The following is a 19,049-nucleotide window of genomic DNA, read 5'->3' on the forward strand; positions in this document are numbered from 1 at the left end:
TTCACTGTAATTCATTCATGACCAAAGGAAATTTGTTCCTTTACTTCATTAAAATATAATGTTTCAAATCTTGCGTAGCGTCTTTTGCTCGGAGCGAGACGGGATCCCGTTATCGTACTTCAGACATGCGTGGAAGGGATCCTTGCAGACAATCCAAAGTTTCTTTGTGAAGTGTGTAATGTATCAAGTCTGAAACATGTCTGAATTCTTCGATACGACAAGTACCGGTAATTTCATTTTATAAATCAAAATGTTCCTATAAAATTATAAGCTCTAAAATTCATTATGTTATGCATAGTTATTTATATCTTTTGCGTTTAGAATAAATTTGAAGTTTTAACATAAGAACCTGTAAATTTAAATTTATTAAGTCTTCCTAAATTCATTGTGCAATACAATTAAAAAGGCCACTTTTTCGAAACATCTTAACTATCTCATATTGCGACGCAGAAGTTTGACATTTGGCTCAGAGGTGCCTACAACCTTCCTGTGTAAAAGTGCAAAAGCGTGGCGCTCTGCAACGTTTCTCTTGGATTTCGGCCGCTGTGGCCGAGCGGTTCTAGGCGCTTCAGTCCGGAACCGCGCTGCTGCTACGATCGCAGGTTCGAATCCTGCCTCGGGCATGGATGTGTGTGACGTCCTTAGGTTAGTTAAGTTTAAGGAGTTTTAAGTCTAGGGGACTGATGACCTCAGATGTTAAGTTTCATAGAGCTTAGAGCCTTTTGAACCATTTGAACCCTTGGGCTTGTGGACGCTTCAGAAACGAATGTGTCGACACCCTTCTTCCCTTGTGGTGTTGATTCTCAAACATTTCGCAGTCGAAAATGACAGTTCGCAAGTGCGATGAGCAACAAACGACGTTCTTTACGGTCTTTGACCCTGCTGACATGGTGGGGCTGCGACGCCCCCTGAACGTAATGTGACCTCTTAGGAGCATACCACGACCGCAGTTTTTCATCTGGTATACAGGGTGGAATCATTAGAGGACTTTCGACGGAATTTGATCTGAAACAGGAAAGGGTGTTTATGTTTGTCTGCCCTCCTGTTTTGCGCCCTACTGTGGCGTGATCGTGCGGGATGTAACATTGAAACGTGCATGAATAGAACAGCAAAGGGTTATTGTACGACCCTCAGTTTGGCAACCCCTTCGATGCAACCCGCGCACCTCTTCGGTCTCTTTAAAAATGTACCTGTACCGCGACAGTCATTCATTGATTACTAGGCGCCGATGTGACAGACAACCATTACGACACACCTCAGCTGAGTGGCATTAAGCCGCTTACTTAGCGCCTGGTGGCCGCGTGAGAAATCTAAGGGATGTCGAAAGAAATGCATGCCATACCGTCTCGTAGGAATCAGTGAATGGCCGTCTCCATACAGGAATATTTTTAAAGTGCCCAACGAAGGTGTATGGCTGGCTCAAAGGGTGCTTTTATTCATGCACGTGTCAATATCGCACTCCCACGTGATCATAACACAAGAGGGCGTGAACACCCTTTCTTGCTTTGGATCACGTTCCAATTTCGTCGAATACTTCTGAACCGCCCGTAGTGGTTCCACCCTGTACACCAGAGCAAAAATTGGAGTCTCTCAACACTCCAAAGGGGTCAGATTACATTCAAAGAGGTTGCAACCCCACTGTCCTCATATAAAGGTTGTATCGTCCGGGAGGTGTTGAAAGTTGTCAAGAATGTCGTCCTGTTTTTCATCGCACTGCGAATGACCGCTTTTGACCGTGAAATGTGTGGGAATCAACGCCCAAAGGGAAGGGGTGACTGGTTACGCTTTGCTTCGGCTTGATGATAATCTACTGGTCTAAACCGGTACCATTGAGCATAAAAATAAACAGCTGAGGACATCTACAACGAAGTTTCAAATTATTTGACAGCTGTAAAGCCTCACCGCATCACATATCTACATTCCGTTAATAATTACAAGAAAAATTTAAAATCAAACGTTTGTTGCCCCCGTAAGCCTTTAGCTAGTAAGACAGCGACAGTAAAACAGTAACAGTAAGACAGTGAATCATAACCATGAATCATGAACAATGAACAGCCGTTTAGCAATATAGACGCCCTTATCTTGAAAGTGTCTTGCAATGTGGACAGCTTGTCGGTTGTCGGGCAATGTTCCATGACACTTGTGGGTAGGTGAATTCTCACTTGGACGATTGCATTGTGAAGGCTGGACTGCTGACTGGGTACCGGGAACATCTGGGCACTAGGTGATTTTGATCTGCCAATTCTGAAGGGTGAGCTTCGAAATATGGAGAGGTTAATTGCAATCCCAAAGAAAGCGGGTGTTGACAGATGTGAAAATTGCCTGACTATCAGTTTAATAAGTCACAGCTGCAAAATACTAACGCGAATTCTTTACAGACGAATGGAAAAACTGGTAGAAGCCGACCTCGGGGAAGATCAGTTTGGATTCCGTAGAAATGTTGGAACACGTGAGGCAATACTGACCCTACGACGTGTCTTAGAACATAGATTAAGGAAAGGCAGACCTACGTTTCTAGCATTTGTAGACTTAGAGAAAGCTTTTGACAATGTTGACTGGAATACTCTCTTTCAAATTCTGAAGGTGGCAGGGGTAAAATACAGGGAGCGAAAGGTTATTTACAATTTATACAGAAACCAGATGGCAGTTATAAGAGTCGAGGGGCATGAAAGGGAAGCAGTGGTTGGGAAGGGAGTGAGACAGGGTTGTAGCCTCTCCCCGATGCTATTCAATCTGTATATTGAGCAAGCGGTAAAGAAAACAAAAGAAAAATTCGGAGTAGGAATAAAAATCCATGGAGAAGAAATAAAAACTTTGAGGTTCGCCGATGACATTGTAATTCTGTCATAGACAGCGAAGGACTTGGAAGAGCAGTTGAACGGAATGGACAGTGTCTTGAAAGGAGGATATAAGATGAACATCAACAAAAGCAAAATGACGGTAATGGAATGTAATCGAATTAAGTCGGGTGATGCTGAGGGAATTAGATTATGAAATGAGACACTTAAAGTAGTAAATGAGTTTTGCTATTTGGGGAGCAAAATAACTGATGATGGTCGAAGTAGAGAGGATATAAAATGTAGACTGGCAATGGCAGGGAAAGCGTTCCAGAAGAAGAGAAATTTGTTAACATCGAGTACAGATTTAAGTGTTAGGAAGTCGTTTCTGAAAGTATTTGTATGGAGTGTAGCCATGTATGGAAGTGAAACATGGACGATAAATTGTTTGGACACGAAGAGAATAGAAGCTTTCTAAATGTGGTGCTGCAGAAGAATGCTGAAGATTAGATGGGTAGATCACATAACTAATGAGAAGGTATTGAATAGAACTGGGGAGAAGAGGAGCTTGTGGCACCACTTGACTAGGAGAAGGGATCGGTTGGTAGGACATGTTGTGAGACATCGAGTGATCACCAATTTAGTATTGGAGGGCAGCGTGGAGGGTAAAAATCATAGAGGGAGACCAAGAGAAGAATACACTAAGCAGATTCAGAAGGATGTAGGCTGCACCAGGTACTGGGAGACGAAGAAGCTTGCACAGGATAGAGTAGCATGGAGAGCTGCATCAAACCAGTCTCAGGACTGAAGACCACAACAACAATACGTCGACACAGCAGAGATGTGCAGTATAACACCCATGCTCATTTCGCATTCTAATTATTCATATAGTACTCTGAGGTGAAAAAGTCATGCGATAGCTATATGCACGTCTACACATGGCGGTAGAATCGCGTACACAAGGTGTAAAAGGGCAGTGCATTTGCGGAGCTGTCATTTACACTCAGGTGATTCACGTGAAAAGGTTTCAGACATGATTGCAGCCGCACGACGGGAATTAACCGACACTGAACGCTGAATGGTAGTCGCAGCTAGACCCTTGGGGCATTAAATTTCGGGGATTCAATATTCCGAGATCCACAGCGTCAGGCTTTAGCTCTCATCAAGTACAACTCAGTTGCCGACGGCCTTCATCTAAACGACGAGAGCATGGGCGTTTGCGTATAGTTGTCACTGCTAACAGACAAGCAACACTGCTTGAAATAATTCCAGAAACCAATGTGGCACGTACGACGAACATATCCGCTGAGGTAGTGCGACGAAATTTGGTGTTAATTGAATATGGCAGATGACGACCGACGCGAGTGCCTTTGCTAACAGCACGACATCGTCTGCAGCACCTCTCGTGGGTTCGTGATAATGTCGGTGCTATCGCAGACGACAGGAAAATCGTGTCATGGTCAGATCAGTCCCGATTTCAGTTGGTAAAAGCTGATGGTTGTGTTTGAATGGGGCACAGACGCCACAAAGCCATGGACCCAAGTTGTCAACAAGGCACTGTGCAAGCTGGTAGTTGCTCCATAATAATATGGGCTTTGTTTACATGGAATGAGCAGGATGCTCTGGTACAACTGAACCGATCTCTGACTGCTTGGAGACCATTTTCAGCCATTCATAGATGTCATATTGCCAAACAACGATGAAATTTTTACAGACGGCAATGAACCATGTCACTGGGCAACAGTTCTACACGATTGTTATGAAGAACATTCTGGACAATTCGAGCGAATGATTTCGCCACCCAGATCACCCAAACGGAGTCCAATCCAAAATTTTTGGGGCGAAATTGAGGCCTTTGTTCGTACAAGTATTCTGGACCGGCAACACTTTCGCAATTATGGACGGCTATAGAGGCAGCATAGCTGCCTATTTTTGTATGGGAATTGCAACGACTTGTTCAGTCTACCTAGTTGAGTTGCAGCACTACGTAATATTAGGCGACTTTTGTCACTTCATTGTACGCCGCGAATTTTTGACTTGGAGTACCATAATAATTTAAGATTGAAACGTTGGATCCTTGCGAAGAAGCCCCTTCTCTTCTTCTGAGACGTCAGAATTGTTGCTGTTGCGTCAGGTCAATACAGAAGACGTCTTTAGCTGTCTAATCTCCATGGACGAGTAATTGCTATATCACTATGATTGCAAGCGATCAAAACTAACACTGAAAACATATGGACCCACTACTGCCGAAAAAGGCGAAGACCCAACCCTGTGGGGGAGAGATTAAGCTCGTAAGGGTCAAACTGTCACATGATCATACTTAGCGTTGAAAAACTACCATAGGCTACCGTAGACTACCACAAGTAAGCGTAGAAATGGTAGTTTTCCTTGTGGATTTGGTAAGATAAGCCAACAGCCTTGCCGCAAGGGTAACAACGGTTCCCGTCAGATCACCGAAGTTAAGCGCTGTCGGGCTGGGCTAGCACTTGGATGGGTGACCATCATTTCTGCCGAGCGCTGTTGGCAAACGGGTTGCACTCAGCCCTTGTGAGAACGGATTGCACTCAGCCCTTGTGAGGCAAACTGAGGACTACTTGATTGATAAGTAGCGGCTCGGGTCTCGTAAACTGACATACGGCAGGGATAGCGGTGTGCTGACCACATACCCCTCCGTATCCGCATCCAGTGACGCCTGTGGACTGAGGATGACACGGCGGCCGGTCGGTACCGTTGGGCCTTCGAAGGCCTGTTCGGACGGAGTATAGTTTTTTGATAAGTTAAGGTCATGCCCTCATTACCTACATGCTGGGAGCGTTGCATTGCTATCGGCGTTACCTCATAACGATCACTTTCTTTACGTAAGCGATCAGTGTCTTAATAGATTCCGCTAAAAGCTAAAAGCGATGAACTGTCTGGAAAATGAGTAAGGATATATAAAGGGCCGGGTAACCTATGAAACATTTTTGTTCTACATGGTTATCCTGCCGTCTGTTACTTAATAATAAACAGTATTTAGGGCAAAACCGAGATTGTCAATGTTAAATTCATGTTTTATTCGAAAATTGTTGATTCGTAACGTGAAACAGAGGAACGTTGTAGTAAAATTAAAGAATAAAATTAAAGTAAACGATACAGATTTATCATACAGCGTTAGAAACCGCCATTTATTCAATATTCCAGCAACGGGGTACTTTGTTTGCAAAAAATGAGGTAGGAGATTTTATTTTGTTACCTTGCGTATATAGTTGACAGTACGTTTTATCCAAGTTTTCGACCGCCGAAACCCTTGGGACAACTTTTTGTGGCAAAAGAAAACAACAAATTTTGGCACTTTTTTCAGGTTTTCGCCTATTATTCGGAAAAAGAGCATTAAATTTTGCGTCGAATGATCTATTCAAATGTCAAAATCGGTACAGTCGTTTGGCCGCAATCAGTTGTCAAAGTTCATTCATTTTTACCATCTTAGGTAAAAAGTCGGCTCCAACGCCTGTAGCTCAAAAACGGGTGCTCCAAATGTAAAATGTGAAGTTATAAAATAAAATCACATGTTACAAAAGCATCTAGTTTTTCAGTTTTAGACACTATTAAGCGTTCCTACACTTGAAAGTCAAAGTAATTCCGTTTTGTTGTTTTTCTTTTAAGTCATAGTTATTCAATGAAACGAAATATGCAATAAGAAGACGGCTCTCTAATAAGCACATTTGTATTCTCTATGTGTATCTTTTTAATTTTCTTCATTCATTTGTAATTTTATTTGTTTTTATCCATGTCTTAATTGGTAAGAGTGAGTTGCTAATATGAAACCCAAGTACATAGTAATGGCCAATATGGATTTACGTATTAAGTAATACAAGAATTCGTACAAATGAACAAATAAAATGGCATGATAACATTAAACACACTATTTAAATATCATAGATTAACATTTTATCAACTTTTAATTCCATCGCGGTGGTTTGGGAGACTGCAGCAGGTCCCAGTCCAGCGTCCAATCTTCAGGATCCACTGTGGCAGCTTCACCAACTTTCTCATCCTGGGACAACTTCTTTCTCTTCCCCATCCTTATCAAGCTCAGTCTCTGAGACGTTCTCGTATGATAAGCACGTCGAACAGCAGTCCAGTCCAGATCTGCGACGTCTGCATACTGCTGTGCATCCCGTTTTGCATGCACAGGGCCGGCCAGGGTGGCCGAGCGGTTCTAGGCGCTACAGTCTGGAACCGCCCGACCGCTAAGGTCGCAGGTTCGAATCCTGCCTCGGGCATGGATGTGTGTGATGTCCTTAGGTTAGATAGGTTTAAGTAGTTCTAAGTTCTAGGGGACTGATGACCTCAGAAGTTAAGTCCCATAGTGCTCAGAGCCATTTTTTTGCATGCACAGGAAACCATCCTCAGTAGCAGACGTGGTGCCGCATCTTTCGTCATCGTCACGGGAAAAAAGCTTCATAAGTTTTTATCCAGTCCCACTGGCATGAATCAGTCTTCTTCCCCAGCCAAGAATGCACTTGACGTTAGGATCGCAATGATGCCACCTTGCTGCGTCCGATGTTGGCGGCAGCCTCTCATGATTGAAATATTTTCTCGGGACAGACTTTACAAAAAGCTCGTACCGGAGCTCGTCCAAAGTCGCGCAGTTGGAATTCCCATACGCCGCTAATATCACGTGTTCTACTTCTTGTACTGGTAAGTCTCGAGAGACTGAGGATTAAACAAATTCAGCAGCTTGCACTTTGAGGTGTGCTGTTGCTCCATAAGGTTTGGTAATTTTCGTTTTCCTTAGCCTAAAACAAAAATAAAAAAGGGTGCCAGTGAAAGTATGACTGAAAAGGGCAAATCCAGTGTGTAAATTGAAAGAATTACTGGAGTATCCCACTCCTGCTGATTTCCCTCTTCCCAGTTTATGGAAGTAAAGGTTGTTGTAGTTGTTTTCTCGACCCCTTAGGAGAACAAGCACGCCAATGTCCTCGCATACGATTGCCACACTGTCAGAGTCAGCAACTTGGGAAATTGCTGTTTCCACAGTTAACGGATCGGCATCTTCTTCTGCCTATATCACATGAATACCTAGATCTTCAAACTTCCTCGTGAGCATATAAATCAAGTGGTTCTTGTTGCTCTTATTTGCGAGAAACTTATATTGTGCGACTGCAGCATTTGAATCTACACCGAAAATGATATCTGATGGAGAGCCTGGTGTCTTTGACGATATCTTCTAGAAGATTTTTTTCCCTTTTGCGAAGCATCAGTTGGGTAGACAAAAATTTAGAAATTGAACGCTTTCTTTCTCAGTCAATGTTCTTGTCAGACTCCACAGCTGTGCAGAGAGAGACTACCATGATTCCTCACATGGCAAGGGCAGTATTCGACCCGACAATCGCGCAGATGTTAAAATCGGCGTTATCAGAGATGAACTGGATGAATCCCTCACTGGTTGCGTCACGATGCTCAGGTCGTGCAGTCGAGGACGTCTCAAACAGGGAGACTTCTATTTCGGATGTACGAATCCAAATGCCCTAAGAGCGTTGACAATAATTATTTATCCGAATATCTTGTACATGAATGTACTGAGCCCAATCAGTACTGAGGACAGAAATGACCGTGACCTTACTGCTGCATATGATGAAGCAACACACTTTTTTCATTTATGTGGACTTCATTTTGACTTACAAAAATCAACAAAATGGAATTATTTTGACTTCCAATTTTATGAACGCTTAATAGTGCCTAAAACTGTAAAACTAGGGCCTTTGTAACATGAAATTTCGTGGTCAATAAGTTTTCATTTGAAGTAGCCGTTTTTGAGTTATAGGCAATGGAGTCGGTTTTTTAGCTGATAAATGAAATTTGAATAGGTCACCCGGTGCAAAATGTAATTCTTGTAATTCTTGCTTTGTTTTTTTTTTTTTTTACCACAAAATGTTGTCCCGAGCGTTTTGGAGGTCGAAAACTTGGAATTCAACGTACTGTCACCTATACACGCAAGGTAAAAAAATGAAATCTTCTCCCTCATTTGTTGCAAACAAAGGGCCTTTTCTTGACGCTGTTACTAGGCTACAACGAGAAGGTAAAATAGAAAAAAAACGCAAAACTAAAATGTATCGATCATCACTTCAATACTTCGCCGAACTTGTATAAAAATATTTATGTCATTCATAAACCCCTTTCGCATTTATCAATAACAACCGAAAACATTTGCCTTTCGTCACGATGAAGAACGTTATATTCACTACGAAATAACAACAACAACATATTACTTGGCTAGGTTACATAAAAACGCCGAAGTTAAGCTATCAACTAATTTTTATTACTTGTAAAATGCAATTTTTATTTTGGAGGGATATAAAATACACAATGGACTAACACTGAATGATGTGCTGTCCTAAATGTGGGCAAAACAAGAAAACAAACAAACAAACAAAAAGTAAAGAGAAGTCGTCGGTTAACGTTTTCTATCTGACACATTCATTTGTTTCTTTTCTACCAATTGTACCAATACTACCAGTACTTCTACCATTTACTACGTTATTTACGTAGCGTATCAAAACTACTGAACTGTAGTTTTGGCTGAGCGCAACTCTAATCATATTACTGAAATCTTCTGACAAGTTTATGTGAGGTCAAGAAGAACTGACGCGGGAAGCTGTTCAAGAGATGCTTTTGCTATACAACAACGTCCCAGATCATTATACGTAGGACCAGCCACAGATGCCGCTTCTTTTGACTTGCGTCACACCTGTGTTCTCTTGACATGGAACCCTCAGGATCATTCCCTTTCCCTCAGACGGAGAAGCCATTTTATGACTGCCATTTTCAGACTGACGAAGAAGTAAGTTTGGACGTGGAACGTTTTCTTAACAGCAAAAACTCTGCCATGTCATCCATTTATAAGAACCGTGTCACATTAAGTTACCTTCACCACTTTTCATAATTGCTGCTTAAGTTTTTCGAGGCTATGAATAAAACTTTATGTTTATCCCTTGTAAGTTAAAAATAATAGTGTTCCCGTGCTAAAATATACACTGACGAAAAAAAAATCGACACCAAGAAGGAGTTGTGTGACGTAAACTTGGTAGGCGGGTTTCTACATCTGAAAGCCATGTCTATTCAAATATAGCGCTTGTCGCATAAGAGTGGCGCTAGTAGCGCAAATTCAGATTTACTTGAAATATACGCTGTAACGACTGTGAGCGTTCATAGCCTTTGAGACTGGACGTGCCCTTTAAGGCGACAAAGATGCCATTATCAACACCTCACTGCACGTGAACAAGGTCGTGTAACCGGGCTACGAGAGCCTGGATGTTCCTTCTGTGATATTGCAGAAAGACTTGGCAGGAATGTGGCCACTGTACGTCACTACTGGCAGCGTTGGTCACGAGATGTACTTGTGTGTGGCGTTGCGTTGCCCTAGAGAACGAGAAGTTCTTTTGCATTTTTGTGACGACGAACACGCTGATCGCTTTTTCAGTTTTACAGCTGAGTGCGTTTGGCCGGCACGCGGAAGATCGGCCAAGTTCGTTCGACCTTGTTGCGGTGAAGCTAGACGCCTCTCCCGACGGCTCACCGTGTTTTTGTTCACTGCCAGGTCTCCGTAGACATTCTGCAAGCGGCTCTGTTTTTCCGCCAAAATAAACACAATGACAGCTCTCTGCTTGGAAAGCGCCTGCGGTACAGACGCCACTTTGAAGTATAGTGCCACCACCTTCCGAAACTTCATGAAACCATAGCAGCTGAAGCAGAAATACTCCGCAACGTCCCACAACAGATTCCACATTTTTTCAATGGACACTGACTGAGGAAAAAGTGCTACATTGCATATTTAATGCCCCTCGTATATGGCATGGAGTGCTTATAATTAAACTGACGGTGTTGCGAGTGCTGCAGGGTGGGCTATTCACATCGCTGAAACATCTTAGGTACGTTCATTAATGGATGAGTTCGCGGAGTATGCTAAAAAAATAATAGTTCCACTTTCTGCCACTAGGTGAAAATATGGCACTATAACCAGCCAGAATGTGATCTGGGTGCAGGGAAAAAAGAGGAACGATGAAACAGCTGATAACGGTGTTCTGGAACGTTTATTACGATTGTGCGACAATCACTAGTCAGAAGATGTGTTCAGTATCGTCTTCAAAGTCTGATCATACTGCATCAGTAACACAGAATGATCGACATTTCATATCCCCACAACCAGAAGTCACGTGGATTTAAGTCGGAGGATCTAGAGGATCAAACATCTTGAAACTGACTAGAGATGGTGTAGTCACTAGCGAAGATTTCTGGAAGCAAAACCTTCACTTGGCAAGCAGCTTGTGATGTTACCCCATCTTGCATGAAAATAAAGATGTAGCTACAGTTTTGTTCTTCCAAAGCTGGGACCTCGTGCTGCACAACGTGTAGATATCAGTGTACTAACCTACCCACGAGATGTCATGTCCTCGAAGAAAAACGGACTGAGAAACAAGGAACTTATGAAACCACGCCTCACAGTCACATTAACTAAGTACCAACATGTTGTGGAGTAGAACCCCATATGCGACGGTTCTGCGCATTCACGACACAGTGCAGAGCAGACTGAGCCTCATTTGTCAAAAGATTATTCCCCAGAACATGTCATCGATTTCCATGAGTGTCAGAAAATGAAGGCCAGAGTCATGGCGATGTAATCTATCTTGATGCTTCACTAAGTACACATTCCGAATTTTGTAGAGATGCCAGTAGAAAGTGCGCCGCAAAATCTTTTGAACTGTTGACCTGGAGAGAGTCAATTTCTGTGTCACAGCTCGAGTACTGGCTGCAGCATTTGAGGCATGTACTGCGAGGTTTATCAACAGTTGCCATGGGAATGGGTCGCGTCCCTCTCCCCGCTGCACCACCTAATTCACCTATTTCTTCAAATTTCTTGATCGTATTCCTTGGTCCATTTCTTGACATGGGGCCTCCTCGCAGTTGTTTCTATCAACGATATCCCTGCATTACAGTGCTGCTATTACTGCCGTTCTGATAAAAAATCTTCCCAGCAGTGCACGGTCTTTCTTTTCAACAGTTCTCGCGTTTCATACAGAAAACTTCAACTTTCGTACCCCTTACACCCCTTACACCAAAAGTTACTTCACAAAAGAAATCAACATGCGGCGCCAATCGACAAATAGCTTACTGACATCAAAACAGGAAACATTTGACATTCTGACCGCTTACAGTGCCATATTTTCACCTGGTGGCAGACAAAATAAGTATTATTTCTTCGGTATACTCCTCAAGCGCACTGATCAATGAACGTACCTACCAAGTTTCAGCATCCTGCGATGTATACAGCATGCATTGCATCACTCGCAACACCATCAAATCAATTATAGCTGCTTGGTACACTCAAAAAGAAATGAGCTGGAGGCCATACAAGGAAAACCGCTAAAGAGATTTTGTAATGTCATTGTTTGCAGAAGAAGTTTCGGACCCTAAAAAACGCTGTGGTCCCAAACTTGCCGCTAGAGGAACACAGGCCCACACCCACGTGACGACAGAGTGAGCACTTACACGTGTCGACCATTCACTGCACTCACTCACAGAAATAAGGTGAGCATAACTGTTGCCGCATTTTTGTGGACAGCCTTGGATTTCCTGGGTGGTGGCGACATTGCATGCTTCCACAGCAAGCTTAGTCGTTTTGACTCGGGTTCGAAGTGATGATTCTGTATCTCGGCTCCAGCAACCACACATGACAGGAAGTCATTCCTTTTCTTGGCATAGCGCTACGGATGTCAAAGAGAGACTCTCATTCTGCATTTCTGTACCAGATCAAACTGCGATGTGCTCATCGGGGGCAGACTTAGCGAAATTTCATCGACTAGGGACAACCGTCCTTCTCTGAATCGCTTGCGTCACCTCTTGACCCTTGCAACGGACATGCTGCGCTATCCGCACACTTGTTCCATTCTTCGTTGAATTTCCATCCCCACCCCCACCCACACTCCCACCAGTGCCAGGACACACACCTTTTGGAGTTGTTCTGAAGCGACCATTTCATGGTTTTCAGCACGACTGAGTGCAGTTGGTGGTAGAAGCATGCGCGTGCTCACAGTGTCGTCACGTGTGAGTGCACCCATGACCCTCTACCGGTGAGTTTCGGACCGCAGCGTTCTTACAAGGACTGCACCCTTTTCTGCAGGCAGTGATATTACGATCCTTTCACAAGTTATCATTCTATAACCAATGGCACGTTTCTATCCGAATGAACCTTGGTTGTAGCATACAATGAGGTGGCAAAAGTCATTGGATACCTCCTCATATCGTGTCGGACCTCCTTTTTCCCGGCGTACTCTGCGTGGCATGAACTAAACAAGTCATTTGAAGTCCCCTGCGGAAATATTGAGCCATACTGCCTCTATAGCCGTCGATGACTGTCAAAGTGATGCCAGAGCAGGATTTTGTGCAGGAACTGACCTCTCTATGATGTCTCATAAATGGTTCGATCTGGGTGGCCAAATTATTCACTCGAACTACCCTAATGTTCTTCAAACCAATCGCTAAGAATTGTGGCCCTGTGACATGGCGCGCTGTTATCCATAAAAATTCCATCACTGTTTAACTGAAATTGTTCTCCCAGTAGCCGATTATAATCATTTCCCGTCAGTGTTCGGTTCAGTAAACACAGTACACACCATTACGGAGCCACAATAAGCTTTCACAGTGCCCTGTTGATAGCCTGGGCCCATGACCTCCTGGGGTCTGCGCCACACTCGAACGCTACCATTACCTCTTACCAACTGAGATCGCGACTCCTCTAACCAGGCCACAGTTTTCCGTCGTCTAGGATCCAACCAATGTGATCAGGAGCCCAGGAGAGGCACCCCAGGTGAAGTCGTGCTGTTATCAAAGGCACTCGCGTCGGTCATCTGATGCCATAGCCCCTTAATGCCAAATTTCGCCGCACTGTCCTAACGGAAACGTTCGTCTTACATCCCTCCTTCGTGTCTTCGGTTATTTCACGCAGTGCTGCTTCTATATAGGACTCACAACTCTATTCAAACGCCGCTGCTCTCGGCCGTTAAGTGTTGCCCGTGGTGAGAGGTAATGCCAGGAATCTGGTATTCTAGGCACACGCTCAACATTATGGAGCTGAGAATATCGAATTCCCTAACGATTTCCGAACTGGAATGTCCCATCCGCCTAGCTTCAACTACCATTCCGCGTTCAGAGTCTGTTAATTCCCGTCGTGCAGCCATAATCACTTCGGAAACCTTTTTACGTGAATCACCTGAGTACAGATAACAGCTTCACTAATGCACAGCCCTTTGCGCTCATCGCTATCCCATGACTTTTGTCACCTCAGTCGTTGGCGCTGCTGTGGATTCGGTAAGTGGGAGGAAATGCACATTGATACGTTATTCCTTAATCGTGCCACACTTACACACCACATCTTAAATACCATAAAAGAGGAAGCGGCATGGAATCATGGTTGGTAGGCACAATTTATAATTAAGACAGTTATTGACATAACCCCTTTAAAACAAAATTGACAATTACAAATTGTGGACGAGCCACTAGATAAAACTTTGCAAATACAGTTAGAAACCCAACGTACTCAGTACTCTAACAAACAATTCCAAATTAAGAAAAGAGGGTTACTGACAAACTTGAGAACTTCAAACTCCCGTATAGGACTTCCCTCGAAATAGATATAATTACAGGTAAAGGGTGACTTAATAACACTTGAGCACTAGTGCCAAACTAAGATGCCATTAACATGACAGAATCAATTAATTTAAAAAAAACTACAACAGAGACACTGACCTTAAAAAAATAAATATCTACGTACTCAGACGTGTTAATAAAAAATTACCAGAAAAAGCTGCACAAGGAACTCAGCAGATGGTATTCTGCTTAAGGTTTAGCCAGTTGCTAGTCCGTAGTATTTAAGAAGACAAGTTCATATACAAACAGGTTACATACGAAATATGTATCTACCAGCTTAACCCGCCTTGAGGGAAGGAAGAGAAATACTAAACTTTGGAAGGGGATATGTGACAAACTCCGGTAGTAGCCAGGACCTTAAATACTGCCAGGCCTAGACCTCGGATGACAATTCACTCCCCGCCAAGGCGCTAGCATAATTAAAGGTTTCAGCCTGAATCACAAAGACATTCCACTAACTCTGAAACATAGAAACACTGAGCACAACGTTTGACTCACTTACACATGGGCAACTGTATTAATAGAGTGTAGGCATTAAAAACAGCAACATAAAATCATTTGACTGCAAGAGACACCGAGAAAGCTTCTGAGAAAATTTTCAAATAACGGCCATGATTTAACTAGGCCAAGAAAGTCTGCCCTAATAACAATAAAGTTTAAAATCTCTGAGTGCGTCGGTGAAAAAACAATTACGACGACTTACTCCATAACAGGTACACAATACGAGGGAGCGGGTTCCACAACTCCAAGGCTTCCCTTCAAATTTTGTTCCCAGCGAAGTCACAGAACTTGTATCTCCAAGTTGCCCATGTCGGCAAAACGGCCAACCAATTTCACATCACAACGTGTAACGGTCATCACACTCGTTCAGCAGCCGTTGACACACGTCTACCCTGCGAATGACACGAGATTTCGAGGGTTACCCGTCGAAGACTAACAACCAACTCGCTTCGCTTGCGAAGCCGCAACACAAGGCACGCGAAAAACAAATATAGCTTACCTCAACCACAATCGATCCCAACGATACATGAACAAAATAAGACTGGCGCCAGCTCGCCACGGCTCACACATGTGGGTCGTCACACTGCGAGCCCGCGGTGAGGTGGTGTGTGTGTGTGTGTGTGCGTGTGTGCGTGTGTGTGTGTGTGTGTGTGTGTGTGTCTGTGTCTGTGTGTATCGACACGATGGGGTGTACGCTGCTATGCCGAAGCAGTGCTGGTTTTCGCGAGACCGTACATAACATACACACGAAAAAAATGGCTCTGAGCACTATGGGACTCAACTGCTGAGGTCATTAGTCCCCTAGAACTTAGAACTAGGTAAACCTAACTAACCTAAGGACATCACAAACATCCATGCCCGAGGCAGGATTCGAACCTGCGACCGTAGCGGTCGTGCGGTTCCAGACTGCAGCGCCTTTAACCGCACGACCACTTCGGTCGGCTAACATACATACGAATCCACAGCATAGTCGACATACTGGGGACAGGATCTAGCTAGGAACGCCGCCGCACCTGCTACTAACTGACTCATGCAAACTCAGCAGCTTTTAGCGGCTCAACACCCATAATACGCAACTTGGCCGAAAGTGCTCTTACTGTCATACACGATCTCCGTCACTGTTAACGAACATATGACTTTCTCTTGGTCACTCCCCATAACACATGGCTCTAAATCATAGTCTAAGAAAACATTTTAAAAAAAAAGTGTTACACAGCTGAAATATTCATGAAGAAATTCACTTTGTGTCCTCAAGATGTTTTTAGTGCACTCCTATAATGTTTAGTTGACGTCTTGAGTGGAAAAACTTGTAGAACCCTGCCTCGGGGAAGCTCAGTTTGGATTCTGGAGAAATGTAGGAACATGCGAGTCAGTACTGACCCTACAACTTATCTTAGAAGATAGGTCAAGGAAAGACGAACCTAGGGTTAGCATTTGGAGACTTAGAGAAAGCTTTTGATAATGCTCACTGGAACATTCTCTTTGAAATTCTGAAGCTAGCAGGAGTAAAATACGGGGAGTGAAAGGCTGTTTACAACTTGTACAGGAAGCAGACGGAAGTGATAAGAAACGAGGGGCAAGAAAAGGAAGCAGAGGTTGAGAAGGGATTGGGAAGGGGTAGGGAAGTGGTTGAAGGGGGGTGTTGTAGCCCATCCTCGATCTTATTCAATATGTACATTTAGCAAGCAGTAAAGGAAATCAAAGAAAAATTTGAAGTAGCTATTAAAGTTAAGAGAGAAGAAATTTAAAAAAAATGAGGTTTTCTGATGACATCGTAATGATCTCAGAGACAGAAAAGGACTTGGAAGAGCAGTTGAACGCAATAGACAACGTGTTGAGGATATGAGATGAAGGGAATTATTTTAGGAAACGAGACTCTGGAAGTAGTAGACAAGTTTTGCTATTTAGGGAGGAAAGTAACTGAGGGTGGCCGAAGTAGAAAAAATGGTTCAAATGGCTCTGAGCACTATGGAACTTAACATCTGAGGTCATCAGTCCCCTAGAACTTAGAACTACTTAAACCTAACTATCCTAAGGACATCACACACATCCATGCCCGAGGCAGGATTCGAACCTGCGACCGTAGCGGTCGCGCGGTTCCAGACTGAAGCGCCTAGAACCGCTCGGCCACACCGGCCAGCACCTAAGTAGAGAGGATATAAAACGTAGACTGACGTTGGCAAGAAAAGCGTTTCTGAAGAAGAGAATTTTGTTAACATCGAATACACAATAAATGTTAAGAATGTTTTTCTGAAGGTATTGGTCTGGATTGTTACCATGTATGGAAGTGAAATATGGGCGATAAACAATTTAGATAAGCGAATAGAAGCTTTTGAAATGTGGTGGTACCGAAGAGTGCTGAAGATTAGACAGATAGATCACGTTACTAATTAGGAGGTACAGAATAGGAGAAGACAAGAAATTTTTAGCACAACCTGACTAGAAGAAGGGATCGTTTGATAGGACGCATTCTGAGATATCAAGGAATCATCAAGTTAAAATTTGAGGGAAGTGTGTGGATTAAAAATCATAGAGGGAGACTAAGTAGATTCAGAAGGATGTAGGTTGCAGCAGTTACTTCGAGATGAAGAGGCATGCACAGGATAGAGTACCATGGAGAACTGCCTCAAACCAATGTTTTGGACTGAAAACCAGAAAAACAATAACAAAACTTTCGGTAGGAAGTATGTCGAAGTAAAATGGATCTTGGCAGGGTAGGTTGAAATGTAAAACATCAAATCCAAGTTAACAGTTGTCTTGACCAAGGAAGTTTACATCTGCATTGAAAAAGGGTTTGAAGTAAATTTGCTTGAACAAGGTAAGTGGTAACTTCGATATCACAATTCACGTGTAAATCTAACCTACCGAGACGTTTGCGTTATAATGTATTTTACTTAGACTTGAAAATGGGACTTCCTACCGCACCCTTTCGCCAGTAAAGCATTATTTGCTAATAGCAGCTTATTGTAGTAACATGAATTTCTTCTCTTATCGTGGGGGAGTGGAAATGTTAAGGAATATCATCACAATTTATTAGAAAATTTACGAAAAGGTAACTGTCGAAAAGATCACCAAAATGTGTTAAAATATGTGATAACGAGCTGGTATTTCACGTTTTTTATTCATAAGATATTTATAAGCGTCCGAGCGGTTCTAGGCGCTTCAGTCTGAAACCGCGCGACCGCTACGGTCGCAGGTTCGAATCCTGCCTCGGGCATGGATGTGTGTGACGTCCTTAGGTTAGTTAGGTTTATGTAGTTCTAAGTTCTAGGGGAGGGGGGGGGGGGGTTGTTAGTGTTTATCGTCCCGTCGACAACGAGGTCATTAGAGACGGAGCGCAAGCTCGGGTTAGGGAAGGAAATCGGCCGTGCCCTTTCAAAGGAACCTCAGATGTTAAGTCCCACTGCACAGTTTTATTCTAGAGTAATATTTGTCTTTCTGGAGTTTTATTGCCAATTTCTGGTACGACGCTCTTCAACCTAATGTAAGAGTCTGTTCGTATTCTTACGCTAGTCACAGAAACGTAAATGTCATAGTAAGCCAATTTAAACATAGTTAAAACGAAATTCTGGCACACATTCTCATTTCTATGTCAGCCAATCTCCAAATAACTGCCCAATTTTCTGTGAGGTAGTCAGAAAACTGTGGGCGTAAGGAATCCCCTGGCATAACGCTGATTATGTAGTGGTACACCTCGTCTGCCTACCGCCTCCGCTAGCAAATAGCGCCCAATGCAGGCGATGCCATAGCGTTTGGCCATGAAATGATCTGACTCGAGCCTGAGTGCAGGCGTAAATCTAGCAGTCATTTATCAGTGATTAATCCAGGCTAGTCATCGAGATGTAGGTGAACAGAAAGCGCAGTACAACATTCGTAAAAATGGGAAGAGCCCAGTTTGACTCCATAACTGCGATTTGTACACTGAGCTGAAAAAAGCCATGGGATACGCGTAGTGTAGCAACTCGACGTGGCATGGACTCAAAAAGTCGTTGGACGTCCTTTGTAGAAATACTGATCCAGGCTGCTCCTATAGCCGTCCAAGAACCGTTCCGAATGTTCTCCAAACCAATCGCGAACATCTCGGGC

Source organism: Schistocerca piceifrons, chromosome 7, assembly GCF_021461385.2.
Source record: "Schistocerca piceifrons isolate TAMUIC-IGC-003096 chromosome 7, iqSchPice1.1, whole genome shotgun sequence".
NCBI lineage: Eukaryota > Metazoa > Arthropoda > Insecta > Orthoptera > Acrididae > Schistocerca > Schistocerca piceifrons.